Source organism: Oncorhynchus keta, chromosome 15, assembly GCF_023373465.1.
Source record: "Oncorhynchus keta strain PuntledgeMale-10-30-2019 chromosome 15, Oket_V2, whole genome shotgun sequence".
Classification (NCBI taxonomy): Eukaryota; Metazoa; Chordata; class Actinopteri; order Salmoniformes; family Salmonidae; genus Oncorhynchus; species Oncorhynchus keta.
Window position 1 is genome coordinate 7,229,137 of NC_068435.1, and position 19,181 is coordinate 7,248,317.

The following is a 19,181-nucleotide window of genomic DNA, read 5'->3' on the forward strand; positions in this document are numbered from 1 at the left end:
TTGGTCTTGCTTTATTGAAACATTCTTAATTCATTTAAAACTCACCCCACTCCTAAAATAAATAAAAAATAAAAAATAAAATAAAAATACACAAAAACCATCTCCTACAACCGTATATCCAAAACATCTTCCCCAGCAATACAGACAGCCCCCAACACACCATATCTCCTCAAACATCTCCACACATTTGATCATTTTATAGAACTCAAACTCAACCCTAAGGCGCGCAGAGACCATCCCATGAAACAGTAGTAAAGGGTCTGTTATCCCCCACCTTTGACCCTGTTCCTCCTTGTTAGCCAAATAGCTAACTTTGCCTGAGCAAACAGAAAATTCAACAAAACACATTTTTCTTTCTCCTTACTCGAATACCTGTATCCCATTATAAACATCCCAACAGCAAAAACCACCCCCAACCTGTCACACAGACATTCCAACAGAGACATTAATGGCATTAACCTGGTGCACACAGAAAACACATGAATTACAGTTTCTTTCATTTGACAGAAAGGACACCCCTGCCCAATTCCCGGATCAACCCGTGCCAACCAGCTGTTAGTGGCCAGGGCTCCATGAAGAACCCTCCACTGGAGGTCCCCTGACCTCTTTGGTACTGGGGGGTTTGTAGAGCGCCCTCCATCTAAAACCCACCATACTCTCAGCCCCCCACATACCCCCTGCCACTGATGTGCCTTCACTCCTGTTAGGCTTCTAATGCTCCTCACCTTAACGCAGAGGTTGTAGAGGGCTTTACCTCCCACCCCTCAAACTCCCCAGGCTCGGAGTGTTAAAATCTAACAAGTCCTCCAGACCCCCTTGCCAGTCTCCAGTCTCTGCCGTCACCTGCAGTGGCGGGAACATTGGTGGCCCCTCTCCCTTTGGCCTCTCAAACACCCCCCTTACCGGCTCAGACAGTGCCTCCTGGACCTCCTCCAGGAATCTCTCCAGCAGCCTAAGAGACGTTATTCCTGTTTGTTGCGCCAAGACCTCCGGGGTTTTCCACCCCTCCTCTCCCAGCAGTCTCAGGTCACCCAGCCTTTGTAAACCCCCTGCCATCAGTTGCCTCTGCAGGGTGGCCGACTGAACCGATCTCAAAGGGATGGCTGGGTTGTGGAAGATGGGCTCCTCCCACACCCACTGCCCAGGCTCCACACCCCCTTCTCGTGTGGGCCTTAGCAGCTGCCAGGCCCTCAGCACCGCAGAGTAAAACTCTGAGAGACCTGCTGTACTCAGCCTCTCCAGCTTCATGAGGAACAGCTGCCGGTCCAACCTAATCCGCCAGCTCTCCTCAGCAGCGCGCATGCTGGTTCCCTCCAGCCAACATCAGTGTGGTACAGCAGTCTCTGCACCGCCTTTAGTCTGAAAGCAGCCATCCTGCTCTCCAGTTCCACCAGGCCCTGTCCTCCTTCGTGGACGGTCATGTACAAAACTGCTGCCTTCAGCCAGTGATGTCCCGACCAAAAAAGTCCACCAGCTTGCGTTGCAGGTCTGCAAGCAGACCGGCGGGGGTTGAGGACAGCCAGTTTATGCCACAAGGAAGATGCCACCAGGTTGTTGATTATCAGCACCCTCCTCTATATGACACTTGGGACAGGAGCCACCTCCACCTGGCCAGTCTTGACACCACTGCCTGTGTCAGCCCCTCCCAGTTCTTGCTGACCCACCTCTCCGAGCCCAGGTACACCCCCAACACTTTAAGCCCTTCACAACCCCACTGCAAACCCCTGGAAGCAGAGGAGGAGCCCTATCCCCCATGCCCCACATAACAGAGCTTTGCTCTTTCCCCAGTTACCTTAGCTGATGAAGCTCCCTCATACACCTTCAGACTGGTCTCTAGTTCCTGCATATCTTGCCCATCCCTGACCATCACAGAAACATCATCTGCATATGCTGAGACTGCAATTCCTGTCACCACATCCATGCCTGTCCAGCACACTCCCCCGCAGTCTCCTGCGTAGCAGTCCTAAAAAGGCTCAATGGCTAGTGTGTACAGCTGCCCAGATAGAGGGCATCCTTGTCTAATGCCCCGTCTCACCCAGACTGGCCTACTGAGCCCCCTCCCACCTTAACCATACATGACGCCCCAGCATACAACAGCTTCACACAGGTCACAAAACTCTTCCCAAACCCAAACACAGACATCACATTAAACAGATACTCATGATCCACTCTATCAAAAGCCTTCTCTTGATCTAAAGAGACCAGTCCAAAGTTCACATTAGAACCTCTCGACAAGTCCAACATGTCCCTAATCAAGAACAAGTTGTCCGTGATTGAGCGTCCCTGTACACAATATGTCTGGTCCTTGTGTATTATAGAGTCCAGATGGGACTTCAGTCTGTTAGAGAGGACCTTGGCAAAAATCTTGTAGTCCGCACAGAGTAACGCCACAGGCCTCAGTTCTTAAGTTCACACAAGTCCCCTTTTTTTTTTGGGCAGGAGAGTCAGAGCCGCCCGACGGCAGCTCATCGGCAACTCTCCTACCCCTATGCATTCTCGCAACACGCAAAGAAATCCTGTCAATTGTTCCCAGAATTTTTGTAAAATTCCACTGGAAGTCCATCAACCCCGGGTGCACGACCGGGGGACATCTGGGTTACTGCCTCTGCCAGTTCATGTGACAACAGAGGAATGTCCATTTCATCCCTCTGTGCCCGAGAGAGCTTAGGGAGTCCTGCGAACAAGACCTGAGCACACATAGGATCACACATTTCTGCCCTATACAATTCAGTATAAAACTCCACAGTCCGCTCCCGCATCTCCCCCACCACAGAGGTCACCCGCCCATCAGACAGCCGTAGACAATGCATACCCTTGGCTTCACTGCTCTGTCTTTCCAAACCAAAGAAGAAGGAGCTGGGAGCATCCATCTCCTTGAGCATGGAGAACCTAGCTCTTACAAGTGCTCCCTTTGCTTTAACCTGGAAAAAACTGCCCAGGTCCCTACGTAATTCGGCTAAGTTAGCCTGGAGGCCTACATTGCCTTGCCCCACCATCTCTACCTCCATCTCACTAATACACCGCTCTAGTTCCCCCAACACTCTCCTTGCCTCTGAGGATGAGAGAGCTGTGTACTGTTGACAGAAAAGCCGAATTTGCACTTTCCCCACATCCCACCACTGACTCAGAGACTCATACTCCTCTCTTCGCTGCCCCCATCTTTCCCAAAAAGTCTGGAAACCTGAGCAAAAGTGGCATCTTGTAAGAGCTTTACATTGAACTTCCAATAAGATGCCTGCCGGGGCCCTGGTGAAATAGACAGCCGAGCCATGGTTATGTGGTGATCCGAAAACCCCACTGGGAGAATGGTAGCACTCAGAAGCCTATTGCTCTGATTCCTGGACATGTAAAAACGATCAAGTCGAGCTGCACTCACCCTAGCCCCAAAAACCTTCACCCACGTATACTGTCTTGTGTTTGGATGTTTAGTTCTCCAAACATCCACTAGGTCAAACTGATTAAAGATGTCCCTTAACACTCCCACTGACACTGAATGAGGCTCTTCCCCATTTCTGTCTTTTGTAAAATCCATTGTACAGTTCCAGTCACCTCCGATCACCAGCGTCTCCTCAGGCGCTACTTGTGAGAGTTCCTGTCTAAGACTCCCAAATAGAACCCCTCTTTCTCTCCTGTGTTAGGCGCATACACATTTATAAAGACAAAACACATGTTGTTAATTTCTGCTTTAACAACAAGCAACCTACCCCTACACACCTCCTTTGAGGAGCAAATTTTTACAGCCAGACCCGGTGCAAAAGGACTGCCACCCCTGCACTAAGATTTGTCCCATGGCTCAACACACTTGCCCCTTTCCACCAGAGCCCCAATCAACTTCATTCACCACATCACTATCGTCTCCTGCAGAAACAACACCTGTACTTGTTTATGTTTTTACATATTCACTCAACACACTCCTCTTTCCCGCATCTCTGGCGCCATTTATATTGAGCGAGCCTACCCGAAGAGTCTCCATAAGAAGTGGGAGAAAAGCCAGCAGAGAAATAGACCAATAGCAAAGCTCAAAAGCCCCAGTGTCAGTAAGAAATTAAACATTTAAACAGTGTCTGAAGGTAAACCTTTACGCACTGTTGTGACCCACTTCCTCAACCTAAACCGTTTCTTGGGTGAGAGGACACCATGCCCCTCATTTCTCATAGCATGTTGTACTGATCTTACAAACTTTCTAGGATCAGGAAAAAAGCCTCAAGATTAACTTTTTCCCCTTAGTCTCATTCAGGAACCTTGTCAGTTCTCTCAACGTGTACTTAGACCCCTCTGGTTGACTGGCTGTCAGCTCCGGGCCAATTGAAGAGGAGTCTGAAAAAATACCTCCTCATCCTCTTCCTCAGACTCACTTTCCTCCTCTTCTCTATCTCCCACCCTGACCACCTGCCCTTCTCTGGTTAGGGCCTCACCCACAGCAACAGGCAACATTTCCATGGTGCCTTTGTCCACACCCTTTTTCTTTTTCCTCTTGACACCCTCCTCCTCCTCCTCCCTAATCTCTTACACTTCCCCACTATACTCTCCTCATCCACTAGAATAACCTGACTAGACGCAGTATCATCTGCACCACCCTCCATAGCATGACTAGGGCCAGCCTCAGCTACAACACCCTCCATAGCATGACTAGGGCCAGCCTCAGCTACAACACCCTCCATAGCATGACTAGGGCCAGCCTCAGCTATACCACCCTCCATAGCATGACTAGGGCCAGCCTCAGCTACAACACCCTCCATAGCATGACTAGGGCCAGCCTCAGCTATACCACCCTCCATAGCATGTCTAGGCCCAGCCTCAGCTACCCCACCATCTCTAGCCTGACTAGACCCAGCCTCAGCTACCCCACCATCTCTAGCCTGACTAGACCCAGCCTCATCTACACCACCATCTCTAGACTGACTAGGCCCAGCCTCTGCTGTCTGCATCTCCTTACCCCCTGCATTTTCACCTCGATTTCCCCCTTGCGCTCGTACCCTCCCCTTGTCTATGGCCTTTATGTGGGCACGCAAAGCTCTTGTGCCCCAAATCCCCACATTCAAAACACCGTAGACTATCTGTGCTGGCAAAACCTGCATAGAGCCCTTCCCCATGCCTCACTTTAAAATGCACATTTAGCTGTTGCTCATTATTGTTCAGAAACATAAACACTTGCCTCCTGAATGAAACAACGTGCTTAACGGCATCTGCCTGAAAACCTGCTGACAGTACACGGAAACCGCTAGCAAACTTACCAAAACGACTCAGCTCTTTCCTAATTTGATCATCCGTAATAAACGGAGGCAAATTTGCCACTACAACTCTTGTTGAAGGGGTAGAGAGAGGTGAAATTGACACCAACACATCCCTTACAAATATTCCGCTAGCAATTAGCCTACCGACCAAATTAGCTCTTTTCATGAACACAACCACCGCCTTGTTCATTCTAGAAGCAGAATGTATAAACTCAGCTCCTACCTGTTCACCGACCATGAGCAGAACCTCCTCCACCTTAACTCCGTTCTCAGGAACACACCTGAAACCATGCTGAATCGACAGCGTCTCTTGCGCACTAGGCTGAGAAGCCATTGCGCACACTATACCTTGCAACCCCGGAATGTTACTCTGTCCTCTTCCACCTAACTTTGAAAAAGAAACTTTGGATACCGCTAAAAACAAATATTGCATTAACCCTCCACCATAGAAAATAACATGTAAAGAAAAGAATAGAATCAAGAAAGTTAGTTAGGATAGAGCTTTCCCACACCAAACACTCAAACTCCAAAACACCCAGCATGCACCGAGAGAGAGAGAGAGAGAGAGAGAGAGAGATGAGGTCTTGGGTTTGAGAATTTCCTTCAGATTTTCTCTCAAAACTTATTTTGTCAGACATTGAATACAATTGAGGCGCGTGGTTTTTTGAAGTGCGCGCATAATCTGAACATGCAGAAGTCACATAAAGTGTTTTTGACACAATTTTGTCACGGTACCTCTTTATTCACATCAGGTCCCATAAAAATTAATCATATTTATAATTTCTCCAGACCACCGAAAGGCTTTTTTTAAAAATTCGAATGTAATCGCTCATTACTAACTCGTCACAGTGCAATGTCTGAAGTAAGGCAGCCAATCACACATAATATCCCTTTGGGATGTACATAAACAACGACACTTCATTTCACTTCAGTAAATACATCTTCATTTAATGCAATAGGCCTGATTACTGTAAACGCTTGCCTGGATGATGAACATTAATCTGGAATCGTTTAGCTCAATTAATCCCTAATGCTTTATTAATTATGCTAAATGACTTGTCTGTCTGTGCAATTACTTCACCAACGCGCCTACTCTACATTCTGTTCTTACATTGTTGCCGTTTTATGTGATGTTATCTACTTTTTCCGCATGCAATTAAACAGTCATATTATTAAGTTACGGATTATCTAAACTGTTCTCTTGTGTGTTTTTGTTTAGTTGTGTGTTTTGTTAAGTTGTGTGTTTTGTTAAGTTGTGTGTTTTGTTAAATAGTGTGTTTCGTTATGTAATGTATTGTTAAATTGTGTGTTTTGTTGTGTGTTTTGTAAAATTGTGTGGTTTGTTAAGTTGTGTGTGTTTGTTAAGTTGTGTGTGTTTGTTAAGTTGTGTGTGTTTGTTAAGTTGTGTGTGTTTGTTAAGTTGTGTGTGTTTGTTAAGTTGTGTGGTTTGTTATGTTGTGTGTGTTTGTTAAGTTGTGTGTTTTGGTAAGTTGTGTGTGTTTGTTAAGTTGTGTGTTTTGGTAAGTTGTGTGGTTTGTTATGTTGTGTGGTTTGTTATGTTGTGTGTGTTTGATAAGTTGTGTGGTTTGTTATGTTGTGTGTGTTTGATAAGTTGTGTGGTTTGTTATGTTGTGTGTGTTTGATAAGTTGTGTGGTTTGTTATGTTGTGTGTGTTTGATAAGTTGTGTGGTTTGTTATGTTGTGTGTGTTTGTTAAGTTGTGTGTATTGGTAAGTTGTGTGTTTTGTTAAGTTGAAATATCAGTGTTCAGGTAACGACTTCTCGACTGTCGTTCTGCCCCTGAACAGGCAGTTAACCCACTGTTCCCAGGCCGTCATTAAAAATAAGAATTTGTTCTTAACTGACTTGCCTGGTTAAATAAGGTTAAATCAAAGTACAAAATAAATAAAAAATCTGTAGTTAAAATATCAGAATTTATCATATTTATTTATTTGTACTTTGGCATTTTGTTATACAACATTCACACTGGTTCTATACTGTGGTACTGTATACAGTATCTATTTCAGCAATAAGTCCTCAGGGGGTGTGGTATATTGGCCAATATAATGCAGTCGTTAGCCGTGGTATATTGGTCATATATCACAAACGCCCGAGGTGCCCTATTGCCATTATAAACTGGTTACCAACGTAATTAGAAGCAGTAAAAATAAATGTTTGGTCATACACGTGGTATACCACAGCTGTCAGACCAATCATCGTTCTGGGCTCGAACCGCCCAGTTTCTAATTAAAAACGTAATTTCCCTTGTGTGTCTGTGTAGAAGTGTTCCACTCATGACCTGTCTCCCACTGGTCACACTACGTCCTTACAGTTCCATTTCAGAGTGGTAAATTGGCCAATGTTTCGTAGAGACATTGATCAATGAGATTACAACCTATGCTCAACCCATTCAAAAAGACAGCCAAAAGTCAGTTTGTATTTGTATTTATCAGGGATCCCCATTAGTTCCTGCCAAGGCAGCAGCTACTCTTCCTGGGGTTTATTATGGATCCCCATTAGTTCCTGTCAAGGCAGCAGCTACTCTTCCTGGGGTTTATTATGGATCCCCATTAGTTCCTGCCAAGGCAGCAGCTACTCTTCCTGGGGTTTATTATGGATCCCCATTAGTTCCTGCCAAGGCAGCAGCTACTCTTCCTGGGGTTTATTATGGATCCCCATTAGTTCCTGTCAAGGCAGCAGCTACTCTTCCTGGGGTTTATTGTGGATCCCCATTTAGTTCCTGCCAAGGCAGCAGCTACTCTTCCTGGGGTTTATTATGGATCCCCATTAGTTCCTGTCAAGGCAGCAGCTACTCTTCCTGGGGTTTATTATGGATCCCCATTAGTTCCTGCCAAGGCAGCAGCTACTCTTCCTGGGGTTTATTATGGATCCCCATTAGTTCCTACCAAGGCAGCAGCTACTCTTCCTGGGGTTTATTATGGATCCCCATTAGTTCCTGCCAAGGCAGCAGCTACTCTTCCTGGGGTTTATTATGGATCCCCATTAGTTCCTACCAAGGCAGCAGCTACTCTTCCTGGGGTTTATTATGGATCCCCATTAGTTCCTGCCAAGGCAGCAGCTACTCTTCCTGGGGTTTATTATGGATCCCCATTAGTTCCTGTCAAGGCAGCAGCTACTCTTCCTGGGGTTTATTATGGATCCCCATTAGTTCCTGCCAAGGCAGCAGCTACTCTTCCTGGGGTTTATTATGGATGCACATTAGTTACTGCCAAGGCAGCAGCTACTCTTCCTGTGGTTTATTATGGATCCCCATTAGTTCCTGCCAAGGCAGCAGCTACTCTTCCTGGGGTTTATTATGGATCCCCATTAGTTCCTGCCAAGGCAGCAGCTACTCTTCCTGGGGATTATTATGGATCCCCATTAGTTCCTACCAAGGCAGCAGCTACTCTTCCTGGGGTTTATTATGGATCCCCATTAGTTCCTGCCAAGGCAGCAGCTACTCTTCCTGGGGTTTATTATGGATCCCCATTAGTTCCTGCCAAGGCAGCAGCTACTCTTCCTGGGGATTATTATGGATCCCCATTAGTTCCTACCAAGGCAGCAGCTACTCTTCCTGGGTTTATTATGGATCCCCATTAGTTCCTACCAAGGCAGCAGCTACTCTTCCTGGGGTTTATTGTGGATCCCCACTAGTTCCAAACCACCCACATTACATATAAAACGACAGATGAAACAGTGAACTATGTTTGTACTGAATGAGATAAAGATAAAACTGTACATCATATAACATCCCAACACCACCACATGTCCACATCACAACATGTTCAATACCACCATACAACAATATCACAATGTGTGTGTGTGCATGTGTCTGTACCTTTGTGTGTGTGTGTGTGCATGTGTCTGTACCTTTGTGTGTGTGTGCATGTGTCTGTACCTTTGTGTGTGTGTGCATGTGTCTGTACCTTTGTGTGTGTGTGTGTGTGTGCATGTGTCTGTACCTTTGTGTGTGTGTGCATGTGTCTGTACCTTTGTGTGTGTGTGCATGTGTCTGTACCTTTGTGTGTGTGTGTGTGTGCATGTGTCTGTACCTTTGTGTGTGTGTGCATGTGTCTGTACCTTTGTGTGTGTGTGCATGTGTCTGTACCTTTGTGTGTGTCTCTTCACAGTCCCCCGTTGTTCCATAAGGTGTATTTTTATCTGTTTTTTCAATCTGATTCTACTGCTTGAATCAGTTACCTGATGTGGAATAGAGTTCCATGTAGTCATGGCTCTATGTTGTACTGTGGAATAGAGTTCCATGTAGTCATGGCTCTATGTAGTACTGTGGAATAGAGTTCCATGTAGTCATGGCTCTATGTAGTACTGTGGAATAGAGTTCCATGTAGTCATGGCTCTATGTAGTACTGTGGAATAGAGTTCCATGTAGTCATGGCTCTATGTAGTACTGTGGAATAGAGTTCCATGTAGTCATGGCTCTATGTTGTACTGTGGAATAGAGTTCCATGTAGTCATGGCTCTATGTATGATAGAGGAATTCTAAATTCCTTTATGTTTTATTGCCAAAACCAATTCAATTCGCACTCATTTCTAATTCATGATAAGTTGTAAGTTTATCATTTGCATGAATTAGCAAGAGACCAGTCTTAAAAACAAGTTCAGCATTTATTCTTGATGAGTACTGACCCAAAATACAAAGAACATTACATTTTAAAGAAAGGGAACATAAAATGACGTCATCAGTTTCACACCCTCTCCCATCCTTACAATATGTAGTATTCAGTCCTAGAGAAGTTTTACTCCCCTCATAAACTACATTCCAACCTGTCTAAAAGATATACTTCTCTCCACTAATGGAATCCAACCAAAACATTCTTATCTGTTTGAAAAACTATCTTATCCCTCCTCCTTAAACCTCCCAGGAGGCACAGACAATTAATTCATTCTGCTTACATTTTCAGTAACAGCTCAATCAAAAACTCATACTTTTCAAATCATAACATAATAGTATTAGAATAAATGGTTCTAATCAATAATGTATACATAATTAATCATCTAAACTATAATTTCCTCTAACAATGTAGTACTGTGGAATAGAGTTCCATGTAGTCATGGCTCTATGTAGTACTGTGGAATAGAGTTCCATGTAGTCATGGCTCTATGTAGTACTGTGGAATAGAGTTCCATGTAGCCATGGCTCTGTGTAGTACTGTGGAATAGAGTTCCATGTAGTCATGGCTCTGTGTAGTACTGTGGAGTAGAGTTCCATGTAGTCAGGGCTCTATGTAGTACTGTGGAGTAGAGTTCCATGTAGTCATGGCTCTATGTAGTACTGTGGAGTAGAGTTCCATGTAGTCATGGCTCTGTGTAGTACTGTGGAATAGAGTTCCATGTAGTCATGGCTCTGTGTAGTACTGTGGAGTAGAGTTCCATGTAGTCATGGCTCTATGTAGTACTGTGGAATAGAGTTCCATGTAGTCATGGCTCTATGTAGTACTGTGGAATAGAGTTCCATGTAGTCATGGCTCTGTGTAGTACTGTGGAATAGAGTTCCATGTAGTCATGGCTCTGTGTAGTACTGTGGAGTAGAGTTCCATGTAGTCAGGGCTCTATGTAGTACTGTGGAGTAGAGTTCCATGTAGTCATGGCTCTATGTAGTACTGTGGAGTAGAGTTCCATGTAGTCATGGCTCTGTGTAGTACTGTGGAATAGAGTTCCATGTAGTCATGGCTCTGTGTAGTACTGTGGAATAGAGTTCCATGTAGTCATGGCTCTGTGTAGTACTGTGGAATAGAGTTCCATGTAGTCATGGCTCTATGTAGTACTGTGGAATAGAGTTCCATGTAGTCATGGCTCTGTGTAGTACTGTGGAATAGAGTTCCATGTATTGATGGCTCTGTGTAGTACTGTGGAGTAGAGTTCCATGTCGTCATGGCTCTGTGTAGTACTGTGGAATAGAGTTCCATGTAGTCATGGCTCTATGTAGTACTGTGGAATAGAGTTCCATGTAGTCATGGCTCTATGTAGTACTGTGGAATAGAGTTCCATGTAGTCATGGCTCTGTGTAGTACTGTGGAATAGAGTTCCATGTAGTCTTGGCTCTATGTAGTACTGTGCGCATCCCATAGTCTGTTCTGGACTTGGGGACTGTAAAAGAGACCTCTGGTGGCATGTCTTGTGGGGTATGAATGGATGTCCGAGCTGTATGCTAGTATTTTAAACAGAGAGCTCGGGTACATTCAGCTTGTCAACACCTCTTATAAAAACAAGTAATAATGAATTAAATCTCTCTTCCACTTTGAGCCATGAGAGATTGACATGCTTGTCATGGATCCCCAGGGGTGCACCAGTCTAAGGCACTACATCTCAATGTGGCAGCGTAGGGGTGGCAGCGTAGGCCACAAGAGCGTTGGAGGTTGCAAGTTCGAAAAACAAACATAGACTGCCCACCCCAACTCACACCCTGACCATACTAAATAATGACAAAAATAACAGAAATAAAGGTCCGAACGTGACAGTACACCCCCCAAGGTGCGGACTCCGGCCGCAAAACCTTAACCTATAGGGGAGGGTCTCGGTGGGCAGGGTCCCTCTCCGTTCAATATCTCCTCCCATGTCCAGGAGTCCTGTGATGCTGGCCGCTGCTGCTGCTGTCGTCGCCGTCTTTTACCACACCGCTTGGTCCTTGGTTGGTGGGTGATTCTGTCACGGTCGTCCTCCTCGTCATCTGAAGAGGAGAGGTGAGGAGGATCAAAATGCGGCGTGATATGTGTTCATGTTGAATTTTAATAAAGAAAACACTGAACACTGAAACACTATACAAAAACAATAAACAAAATAACGACCGTGAAGCTACTAATGAGAACTGTGCTGACACAAGCAATCAACATAGACAATCACCCACAAACAAACAGTGAAACCCAGGCTACCTAAGTATGATTCTCGATCAGAGACAACTAATGACACCTGCCTCTGATTGAGAACCATACTAGGCTGAAACATAGAAATCCCAAAATCATAGAAAAACAAACATAGACTGCCCACCCCAACTCACACCCTGACCATACTAAATAATGACAAAACAACAGAAATAAAGGTCAGAACGTGACACCTGTATGGCTTTCGTTGGCTGGCCCTCGCTTCATATTCGTCGCCAAACCATCTGGCTCCAGGTCATCTATAAGTCTTTGCTCGGTAAATCCCGTCTTATCTCAGCTCACTGGTCACCATAGCAGCACCCATCCGTAGCACGCGCTCCAGCAGGTATATTTCACTGGTCACCCCCAAAGCCAATTCCACCTTTTGCCGCCTTTCCTTCCAGTTCTCTACTGCCAATGACTGGAACGAATTGCAAAAATCACTGAAGCTGGAGACCCATATCTCCCTCACTAACTTTAAGCACCAGCTGTCAGAGCAGCTCACAGATCACTGCACCTGTACATAGCCCATCTATAAATAGCACATCTGTAAATAGCCCATCTGTAAATAGCCCATCCAACTATTTCATCCCCAAAGTGTTATTTGTTTTTCTCCTTTGCACCCCAGTATCTCTACTTTGCATATTCATCTTCTGCACATCTATCACTCCAGTGTTTAATTGCTAAATTGTCATTCTTTTGCCACTGTGGCCTGTTTATTGCTTTACCTCCCTTACTTCATTTGCACACACTGTATATCAACTTTTTTCTATTGTGTTATTGGCTGTAGTGTTTGTTTACTCCATGTGTTACTCTGTGTTGTTGTTCATGTCGCACTGATTTGCGTTATCTTGGCCAGGTCGCAGTTGTAAATGACAACTTTAACGGTTGTCGTTGGTGGAAGAAGGAGAGGACCAAGGTGTAGCGTGGTACATGTTCATGATCTTTTAATTACACTGAACACTAGAACAAAACGGAACAAACAAAACAGTCCTGTCTGGACAGAGACAGAAAACAACTACCCACAAATCATAGTGGAAAAACAGGCTGCCTATGTATGGTTCTCAATCAGAGACAACGATTGACAGCTGCCTCACAGAAAATACAAAAAACCTAGAATACAAAACCTAGAATCCCCTCCCCTAACCCCTAACTCCTAACTCCTAACCCCTAACCCCTAACTCCTAACTCACGCCCCCTGACCAAACTAAAACAGAGATGTAGAAAAGGAACTATGGTCAAGACGTGACAAGAACTTGTTCTCATCTAGCTGGTTAAATAAAGGTGAAATGAAATACAATTTCATCATCAATTTCTCTCAGCCAATCATCGTTCATTTGTGTAAGTGCTGTGCTTGTTGAATGTCCTTCCCTATAAGCATGTCTGTGAAAGTCTGTGAAATAGGATTGTATCTGGTCAAACACCATTTTTTCCAGAAGTTTACTAAGGGTTGATACAGGCTGATTGGTTGGCTATTTGAGCCAGTAAAGGGGGCTTTACTATTCTTGGGTTGCATAATGACTTTAGCTTCCCTCCAGGCCTGAGGGCACACAATTTCTAGTAGGCTTAAATTGAAGATGTGGCAAATAGGAGTGGCAATATCATCCACTATTATCCTCAGTAATTTTCCATCCATGTTGTCAGACCCCAGTGGCTTGTCATTGTTGTTAGACAACAATTTTTTGTTCACCTCTTCCACACTGACTTTACGGAATTCAAAATTACAAATCTTGTCTTTCATAATTTTTTCATCATTTGGTCAGATTTACTTGGATGTGCAGTGTCAGCGTTTGTTGCCGGCATGTCATCCCTAAGTTTGTTTGTCTTTCCAATGAAAATGTAGTAGTTGGCAATATCCGTGGGTTTTGTGATAAATGAGCCATCTGATTCAATGACTCATGGAGCCGAGATGGATTTTTTTCCCCCAAAATCTAATTTAAGGTTTACTATCATTCTTTATATAATTTATCTTTGTTTCATAGTGTAGTTTCTGACATGGTTATCACTATGCTTTCAACCATTTAAAAGCACAGCAAAGTTCAAATGGGAAAACAATGCCATATATTTTGTTTATTTTCTATAACAGATGAATGAGTTATCGCTGTGCTTCATCTAATAGCAGAACCAAATGACCTGGATTACAGTTGAGATTACATTAAAAGTAGAGCTGTCGGATTTGAATGTGAACCATTTGGTCGCAAGAGGATGTTAATCCTGCAGCAAGAGGATATTAATCCTGCAGCAAGAGGATGTTAATCCTGCAGCAAGAGGATGTTAATCCTGCAGCAAGAGGATGTTAATCCTGCAGCAAGAGGATGTTAATCCTGCAGCAAGAGGATGTTAATCCTGCAGAAAGAGGATGTTAATCCTGCAGCAAGAGGCTGTTAATCCTGCAGCAAGAGGATGTTAATCCTGCAGCAAGAGGATATTAATCCTGCAGCAAGAGGATGTTAATCCTGCAGCAAGAGGATGTTAATCCTGCAGCAAGAGGATGTTAATCCTGCAGCAAGAGGATATTAATCCTGCAGCAAGAGGATGTTAATCCTGCAGCAAGAGGATGTTAATCCTGCAGCAAGAGGATGTTAATCCTGCAGCAAGAGGATATTAATCCTGCAGCAAGAGGATGTTAATCCTGCAGCAAGAGGATTTGAATAAATATTTAATTGAATATTTAGAATTACACCATTTGGAAACAGTGTTTGTAGTCTATACAGTAACCTAGACTGCCTGCCCACTGTAGGCTTTACAATAACCTAGACTGCCTGCCCACTGTAGGCTATACAATAACCTAGACTGCGTGCCCACTGTAGTCTATACAATAACCTAGACTGCCTGCCCACTGTAGGCTTTACAATAACCTAGACTGCGTGCCCACTGTAGGCTTTACAATAACCTAGACTGCCTGCGCTCTGTAGGCTATACGATAACCTAGACTGCCTGCCCACTGTAGGCTTTACAATAACCTAGACTGCGTGCCCACTGTAGGCTTTACAATAACCTAGACTGCGTGCCCACTGTAGGCTTTACAATAACCTAGACTGCCTGCCCACGGTAGGCTTTACAATAACCTAGACTGCGTGCCCACTGCAGGCTTTACAATAACCTAGACTGCGTGCCCACTGCAGGCTTTACAATAACCTAGACTGCGTGCCCACTGTAGGCTTTACAATAACCTAGACTGCGTGCCCACTGTAGGCTTTACAATAACCTAGACTGCGTGCCCACTGTAGGCTTTACAATAACCTAGACTGCGTGCCCACTGTAGGCTTTACAATAACCTAGACTGCCTGCCCACTGTAGGCTTTACGATAACCTAGACTGCGTGCCCACTGTAGGCTTTACAATAACCTAGACTGCGTGCCCACTGTAGGCTTTACAATAACCTAGACTGCCTGCCCACTGTAGGCTTTACAATAACCTAGACTGCGTGCCCACTGTAGGCTTTACAATAACCTAGACTGCGTGCCCACTGTAGGCTTTACAATAACCTAGACTGCGTGCCCACTGTAGGCTTTACAATAACCTAGACTGCCTGCCCACTGTAGGCTTTACGATAACCTAGACTGCGTGCCCACTGTAGGCTTTACGATAACCTAGACTGCGTGCCCACTGTAGGCTTTACAATAACCTAGACTGCGTACCCACTGTAGGCTTTACAATAACCTAGACTGCCTGCCCACTGTAGGGTTTACAATAACCTAGACTGCCTGCCCACTGGGCGACAGTCCAAGTAGCCTATGTAGTCTATACAATAACCTAGACTGCCTGCCCACTGGGCGACAGTCCAAGTAGCCTATGTAGTCTATACAATAACCTAGACTGCCTGCCCACTGGGCGACAGTCCAAGTAGCCTATGTAGTCTATACAATAACCTAGACTGCTTGCCCACTGGGCGACAGTCCAAGTAGCCTATGTAGTCTTTACAATAACCTAGACTGCCTGCCCACTGGGCGACAGTCCAAGTAGCCTATGTAGTCTTTACAATAACCTAGACTGCGTGCCCACTGTAGTCTTTACAATAACCTAGACTGCGTGCCCACTGGGCGACAGTCCAAGTAACCTATGTAGTCTTTACAATAACCTAGACTGCGTGCCCACTGTAGGCTTTACAATAACCTAGACTGCGTGCCCACTGTAGGCTTTACAATAACCTAGACTGCGTGCCCACTGTAGGCTTTACAATAACCTAGACTGCGTGCCCACTGGGCGACAGTCCAAGTAGCCTATGTAGTCTACAATAACCTAGATTGCCTGCCCACTGGGCGACAGTCCAAGTAGCCTATGTAGTCTATACAATAACCTAGATTGTCTGCCCACTGGGCGACAGTCCAAGTAGCCTATGTAGTCTTTACAATAACCTAGACTGCCTGCCCACTGGGCGACAGTCCAAGTAGCCTATGTAGTCTTTACAATAACCTAGACTGCGTGCCCACTGGGCGACAGTCCAAGTAGCCTATGTAGTCTTTACAATAACCTAGACTGCGTGCCCACTGGGCGACAGTCCAAGTAGCCTATGTAGTCTTTACAATAACCTAGACTGCGTGCCCACTGGGCGACAGTCCAAGTAGCCTATGTAGTCTTTACAATAACCTAGACTGCCTGCCCACTGGGCGACAGTCCAAGTAGCCTATGTAGTCTATACAATAACCTAGACTGCCTGCCCACTGGGCGACAGTCCAAGTAGCCTATGTAGTCTATACAATAACCTAGACTGCTTGCCCACTGGGCGACAGTCCAAGTAGCCTATGTAGTCTTTACAATAACCTAGACTGCCTGCCCACTGGGCGACAGTCCAAGTAGCCTATGTAGTCTTTACAATAACCTAGACTGCGTGCCCACTGTAGTCTTTACAATAACCTAGACTGCGTGCCCACTGGGCGACAGTCCAAGTAGCCTATGTAGTCTTTACAATAACCTAGACTGCGTGCCCACTGTAGGCTTTACAATAACCTAGACTGCGTGCCCACTGTAGGCTTTACAATAACCTAGACTGCGTGCCCACTGGGCGACAGTCCAAGTAGCCTATGTAGTCTTTACAATAACCTAGACTGCGTGCCCACTGGGCGACAGTCCAAGTAGCCTATGTAGTCTACAATAACCTAGATTGCCTGCCCACTGGGCGACAGTCCAAGTAGCCTATGTAGTCTATACAATAACCTAGATTGTCTGCCCACTGGGCGACAGTCCAAGTAGCCTATGTAGTCTTTACAATAACCTAGACTGCCTGCCCACTGGGCGACAGTCCAAGTAGCCTATGTAGTCTTTACAATAACCTAGACTGCGTGCCCACTGGGCGACAGTTCAAGTAGCCTATGTAGTCTTTACAATAACCTAGACTGCGTGCCCACTGGGCGACAGTCCAAGTAGCCTATGTAGTCTTTACAATAACCTAGACTGCGTGCCCACTGGGCGACAGTCCAAGTAGCCTATGTAGTCTTTACAATAACCTAGACTGCCTGCCCACTGGGCGACAGTCCAAGTAGCCTATGTAGTCTTTACAATAACCTAGACTGCCTGCCCACTGGGCAACAGTCCAAGTAGCCTATGTAGTCTTTACAATAACCTAGACTGCTTGCCCACTGGGCGACAGTCCAAGTAGCCTATGTAGTCTCGTGTGAATTCTTATGTGAATGATAATAAAATTGCATATATGGAGGGGGTAGATTTATTTTTGGTTAGGGCTATAACTTTTTTTTTTTACCAATTGCTTTAATATATTTTCAAGGCAAGCAATAGGCGAAATAAATTATTGGTTGCCTCAGTGCGTGTGTGGATCAGTGGGTATAGCCCAAAAATATTCAAGAGTCAGTTTTGAATCAAGCCCACTGCCCTTGGAATTGTACTGTCCTAGTTACTCTCTGTGGGCTCTACTGTTTGGAGGAACTAGGACTGTTGTAGTTACTCTCTGTGGGCTCTACTGTTTGGAGGAACTAGGACTGTTGTAGTTACTCTCTGTGGGCCGTACTGTTTGGAGGAACTAGGACTGTTGTAGTTACTCTCTGTGGACTCTACTGTTTGGAGGCACTAGGACTGTTGTAGTTACTCTCTGTGGACTCTACTGTTTGGAGGCACTAGGACTGTTGTAGTTACTCTCTGTGGGCTCTACTGTTTGGAGGAACTAGGACTGTTGTAGTTACTCTCTGTGGGCCGTACTGTTTGGAGGAACTAGGACTGTTGTAGTTACTCTCTGTGGGCCGTACTGTTTGGAGGAACTAGGACTGTTGTAGTTACTCTGTGGGCCGTACTGTTTGGAGGAACTAGGACTGTTGTAGTTACTCTCTGTGGGCCGTACTGTTTGGAGGCACTAGGACTGTTGTAGTTACTCTCTGTGGGCTCTACTGTTTGGAGGAACTAGGACTGTTGTAGTTACTCTCTGTGGGCTCTACTGTTTGGAGGAACTAGGACTGTCCTAGTTACTCTCTGTGGGCCGTACTGTCTGGAGGAACTAGGATTGTCTGTAGGAACTAGGACTGTTCTGTTCTAGTATTACTCTAGTTGCTCTCTATGGGCTATACTTGTACTCTAACTCAAGTAATTTCTGAAGAAAGTAGCTAACTTTTTACTCTTTTACACTTTACCAAATCAATTCAGTTACATGGATTTATATAATTTATATAGTCGCTGTCGGTTGAAAACCTCGTATCTCCAAATGTTGTGATTTTTTTCATACAAGAATGGATACTATTGGTTCCCCTCTAAGTTTGTATGAACTTTTCCCTTGACCAATGACATCTATTCAAAATAACTTGTCATCAAACCTCTTAAGTCAATTGTCTCTCAAAGTTGTCCGTCAAACCCTGTAGCTCCACCACAGTTCTTGAAGAAGATATTTTTGTTTGTGGGTTCTTAGCCAGACACGATCAGAGGTAAGTTGCACTTTATTACTTTATATATTACTTTATCACTTTATAATACTATATATTTCTGGAGTAAGATTTAGTAAGACGAATAAGAAGTATTTATCAGATATAATTTTGCGTTTGAAATTGTGTTTCTAGGTAGCTAGGTAGCTAACGTAAACTCACGTAAACTCGTATATCGCCTTGGTCCATACAATTGCCCTTATTTTA

The 19,181-nt window shown here is 44.9% G+C and overlaps 1 protein-coding gene across 19 annotated transcripts in view; it reads left to right on the forward strand.

The window, feature by feature from the left end:
• LOC118394360 (netrin-G1-like) overlaps positions 1-19,181 on the forward strand; it is a 170,226-nt gene that overhangs the window by 82,109 nt on the left and 68,936 nt on the right. The window lies entirely within an intron of this gene.